We start from the raw sequence: 5,739 nt of genomic DNA, 5'->3' as shown, positions 1-5,739 counted from the left end.
CGGGTCCCCGGGGATCTACAGGGCGGGCGGAGTGAGCAGTTATGGCTGCTCTCAGTCCAGTCCCCAGGGGCTCTGCCTCTCAGAGTCCCGGGAGAGAAAACTGCATTCGAGTTCCGACCAACAGAAGACAGTCCCGCTTCTCCCGTTTGAGTCTGGGTCCCTAGAGACTCGCCCGGATCTGGAGCTGAGAGTCTGAGACTCCCTCATTGAAACAGCCTCCTCTGATTCTCGGTTCCTTCTAGTTGTAGAATCTCTCCTCAGCCAGCCTTCCTGTGGTTCTGGGTGATGTCCGTTCCGTCTTTTAGTTGTATTTTTGAAGTGGTTGTTCGAGGCAGCAAACTCCGGCGTTAACCTATGCCGCCATCTTGGTTCTCCAATGTAACATTTTAATAAATGTATTAAAACAAAATAGTGAATGTCTCTAAATGAAAAAACTAACACACCTTAAAATGACATGGTTATGTTATAGGCACCTCTCACAACACCAGAGAGGTGTTCCCGGACAGGATAGCCCTCTGAGCCAGAGGGAGAGGGCTGGCCCCAACCTTGACCCTTGTCTTCTCATGTAAATGAACTTATGGGAGAGACCTTGACTGCGCTGTGAAAACCAATGTGTTAAAGCAGTTAGAGCCATGGTCGGCAAACCGCGGCTTGCGAGCCACATGCAGCTCTTTGGCCCCTTGAGTGTGGCTCTTCCACCATGTGGGGGCACGCACGTACAGAGGGATTGAAACTTCTTGGCCCATGTGCGGAAGTCGGTATTTTGTGGAAGAGCCACACTCAAGGGGCCAAAGAGCCACATGTGGCTCGTGAGCTGCGGTTTGCCAAGCCATAGTTTGCTGACCACTGAGTTAGAGCATGCACTTTTATTGAAAAAGCAAAGCCAGCAAACCTATGCATCTGGTTCATGAAGCATAGACGCTCCCGGCGAGTCTGAAGAGCAGGTTGGGGGGGGGGTCTGGGGCATTATATACCCTCTGGTCTATAGGTCTCAAAATTCCTTTGCATAACTCTCAAGGTCCCTTTACTTTGTTGAGGCCTTCCCAGAACACATGAGAGGCACCTGGCAACTTTATCTTGTCGAGCCTGAGACTGCGGGCTTCTCTGCTTAGGGATTAAACGGCCTTTTTTCCCTCTCCCTCCTTTTCGAATTCTCTCCTTAGGGAGGCTTTTAACCATTTGCTGGGTCCTTGGCTAGGGAAGATAATGGCTTTTAGTTGCAAGCTGGCTGCAAATTGACCACCCTGTTTGGCCTTGTTTTAACTTTCCTGTCTCAGTTTTCCTATTCCTCCTGCCTTGGAATCCTGTAATAGTTATAGATCTAACTAGAGGCCCAGTGAACATGCACTGGAGGGGCGGGTTGCTCAGCCCAGCCTGTGCCCTCTTGTAGTCTGGGAGCCCTCGGGGGATGTCTGACTGACAGCTTAGGCCCGCTTCCCATGGAGCAGGCCTAAACTGCAATCAGACATCCTCAGCGCTGCTACAGAGGTGGGAGAGGCTGCCGCCACCACCGCTGTTCTTGCCAGCCATCAGCCTGGCTTGTGGCTGAGCAGTACTCCCCCTGTGGGAGCGCACTGACCATCAGGGGGCAGCTCCTGCATTGAGCGTCTGCCCCCTGGTGGTCAGTGCGTGTCATAGCGATCGGTCATTCCATCGTTTGGTTGATTTGCATATTAGCCTTTTATTATATAGGACTAGGGGCCCAGTGCATGAAGATTCGTGCACTGGGGGTGGGTCCCTCAGCCCAACCTGCACCCTCTCCAATCTTGGAGCCCTCAGGGGAGCCCTCTCCAATCTGGGAGTTTCTGTCTGTCTTTGCCATCATATGAGCGAATTGTCTGAGACCCCCAACCCAGTTTGGTTTGTTGCTCATAGAATAATAGAGGCATTTTTTTCCCCTTTGTTTCATTGGTGGAGATTTCCTGGAAGTTTTAGGATATCTTCCCTTTAATTTTTCCTAGACATTCATATTTTACTTATGTCTCTCACCTTTGCTTTTCCTCCATCCCCCACCGCAATAGTAACTTGCTCCAGGCTCACTTTGCTCTAGTGTCTAGGAGATCTGTCTGCCACCAGAACCATGATTCCCAGCATTACTGGTGCTCCCTGCACTCTGGGCTTTAGCTTCTGGTCCTGGTGTTGCCACCAGAACTACAATTCCCAGCATTCCTGGTGCTCCCCATGCTCTAGGTTTTCCCTTCCTGCTCTGTCTCTGTCCCACGGTCTCCCACTTTGCCACACCCCCCAAGCCTCCAGCTCTCCTGCTCTGCTCTCTGCCTGGCGGCTTGGGGGAGCGACCGAGGGAGCCACAGCCCCCCAAGCTGCTGGCTCACTCACACTGCTCTCCACCAGGCGCCTGTGTATGCAAATTAACCCGCCATGTTTGTTGGGTTAATTTGCATATCCACTCCTGATTGGCTGATGAGTGTAGCGAAGGGATGGTCAATTTACATGTTTCTCTTTTATTATATAGGATTACAATGTAATTGACACCTAACCCTGTTCTTTCTATAAGACACAATATTCCAGAATAACAATCAGTTATAAATGAAAGTATCCGAATTTACAGACTCTTGGAGATTTTTATATAATCTCTAGAACATTTTAATGTAGTTATGATTTCTTATTTGATAAAACATCCCATGTGCCTTGAGTATATTTTTTTCCTTCATAAGGAGAGAAAATAAACCCCTTTTTCCACAGAGCACCTATGCATGCACAGCACATGTGTGTGAGGGAGTGTGTATCCTCCCAACCTTTCTTTGTAAAATAAATGGCAGCACATAGTAAGCTTGCTCTGCACTTGGCTTTGACCTTAATAATATGTTCTGGAGCTCGCTCCATGTCTGTCAACACAAGGCCCTCTCTCTCTTCAATGGCTGCAGAGGGGCCACTCTGTGTCTATATCATAAATGATTTTACCCTCATTTTACATTCTACAGCACACATTTTCTCTACCTTGTCATCAGTAATGTCAATTTCTGTGAGCTAAAAAATATGAGATGATTAAAGAAGGAAGAGAAAAGGGTGGACACCCTTTGTCTTTGTGTTTGCTAGCCAGCTTCATCCACGGCCTCTTTAAAAAAATGTTTTTTTAAAATTGATTTTTAGAAGGAGAAGGGATTAGGGAGAAAGAGAGAAACATTGATCGATGTGAGAGCAAAACATCGATCAGCTTCCTCCTGGACACCCGCTACCGAGGATTGAGCCAGCAACTCGGGCATGTGCCTTGACCTGGAATCAAACTGGCAACCTTTCAGTGCATGGGATGATGCCTAACCAACTCAGCCACACTGGCCAGAGCCATCCCCAGTGTGGGTTGCGCAGGAGGCAGCTGGTCAATGATTCACTCTCATCATTGATGTTTCTCTCCCTCTCCCTTCCTCTCTCAAATCAATAAAAATATATTAAAAAATTTTTTAAAGAATACACTTGGCATAAAGCACAAGTGGGCATCTCAGCTAGTCTGAGTGCCCCATCTGGTTTCTTTCCCCCTTACAGGTTTCAAGGTTCCTTTGCTGGATAGACTAAATTTCAAGGTCCCCTTTTTACATTGTTGTGGCTTTTCCCAGAATTTATGAGAACATCTGGTGATTTTTATCTTGGCAAGTCCCAAGACTGCTGACTTCTTTTCCCCTCCCCACCCTTGCAGCTTTCTCCTGCCTAACACTCCCTCCTCATGTGATATTATCCAAATGCTTTTGGGGTTTGAGGGACAATGGTCAGTTTTCCTTATCTACTTCCTGCTGATTGAGGATGTAGAGCTGGTTCTTGGGTGGCATCACTTGTCTTGCCAGACACTACTAGTATATGTATGTGTTAGACACACCTGCCCTCAGTAAGCTCAGGCAAATGAGAAAAAGATTTAAAGAGCCCCATTGTCTGAGGTTACACCATTGGAAACTGCTTAAACCTGGGAGTCTACCCTAGATCTATCTGACCCCAAAGTAGATTCTGGGGTAAAGAGTTTGAATTTTATCCGGGAACAGAGCAACTGAATGATGGGAGATCCAGGAGCCACTATCAGATGGTTTGTCAGAGGTCACTCTGGAGAATAGAAAGATTTGAGGAAGCAACAAGGCCAATTAAGATACTTGATATTCACCTAGAGGAGCAATGAGGGTTCAAACTGTAGGCAGTGGCAGTGACTGAAATAAAGGAAAGGATTTGGGCCCTGACTGGTTTGGCTCAGTGGATGGAGCATCGGCCTGCGGGCTCAAGGGCACCAGGTTCGATTCCAGTCAAGGGCATGTACCTTGGTTGCAGGCACATCCCCAGTGGGGAGTGTGCAGGAGGCAGCTGATCGATGTTTCTCTCTCATCGATGTTTCTAACTCTCTATTCCTCTCCCTTCCTCTCTGTGAAAAATCAATAAAATATATTTAAAAAAATAAACGAAAGGATTTGGGACCATCTGGGAAGTAGAATAGAATTACTTGGTGACTAGATGTGGAGAGAGAAGTGAAGAGGTGAGGCCAAAATTGCCATTAGGTTTATGGCATGGGGATTGAGTAGGTAGCTAGAGATAGAGAATGCAGGAGGAGGAATAGGTTTGCAGAGGATATTGTCTCTGTTAAGTGAAACATCAAAATGGAGCTCTCTGGTTGAAAGTTGGCTATGTTCATTTTGTGATATCACAACTTATATTTTTGAAAATAGCACACATTAGATCAAACCAAAGAAAGTGATTAGGAAAATTTCTTGAAGTTCACATGCTAAGAATATCACATTTTTTGTGATTGATTTCATGGGGCAACTTGGAATCCATGGTTTATTAAATGAGGCATCCTATGTAAAAATAAAACTGTTAATAATAAAAACACTTAAAATTGTATTGTCATTACATTTTATAAAAAGTAATTGAAGCCCAACTGGTGTGGCTTGGTGGTTGAGCATTGACTGATGAACCAGGAGGTCACGGTTTGATTCCTGGTCAGGGCACATGCCTGGGTTTCAGGCTTGGTCCCCAGTGTGGGGTGTGCAGGAGGTAGTCAATTAATTATTCTCTCTCATCACTGATGTTTATATCTCTCTCCCTCTCCCTTCCTCTCTGAAATCAATACAAATATATTTTAAAAAGTAAAAAGTAATGGAAGCCATGGCCATAGAAGTGATTACTTTGAGAAGATATACATATACATACATATATATATACTAGAGGCCCGGTGCACAAAAATTTGTGCACTTGGGGGGGGGTCCCCTTAGCCCGGCCTGTGCCCTCTCGCAGTCTGGGACCCCTCGGGAGATAACGCCCTGCTGGCTTAGGCCCGCTCCCGGGTGGCAGAGGGCAGGCCCAATCCCTAAGTGCAGCCCCTGGTCGGGCTCAGAGCAGGGCCGATTGGGGAGTTGGGGCGCCGCCCCCTGTCATGCACAGAGCAGGGCGGATCAGGAGGTTGTGATGCCACCCTCAGTCACGCTCAGGGTAGGGCTGATTGGGGGGTTGGGGCACCACCCCCTGTCACACTCAAGGCAGGGTCGATGGGGAGGTTGCAGCGCCACCCCCTGTCACCCACAGAGCAGGGCGGATCAGGGGGTTGGGGTGCTGCCCCCTGTCACTCACAGAGCAGGGCCCATTGGGGCGAGGGGTTGGGGCGCCGCACCCTGTCACACACAGAGCAGGGCCCGTGGGGGGGTGTTGGGGCGCCACACCCTGTCACACACCGAGCCGCAGGGCGATCAGGGGGTTGGGGAGCTCCCCCCTGTCACACACAGAGCAGGGCCAATCAGGGGGTTGGGGAGC

This window comes from Myotis brandtii, unplaced genomic scaffold, assembly GCF_000412655.1.
Source record: "Myotis brandtii unplaced genomic scaffold, ASM41265v1 scaffold684, whole genome shotgun sequence".
In the NCBI taxonomy this organism is placed as follows: domain Eukaryota; kingdom Metazoa; phylum Chordata; class Mammalia; order Chiroptera; family Vespertilionidae; genus Myotis; species Myotis brandtii.
Note: the sequence above shows the minus strand (reverse complement) of the source record.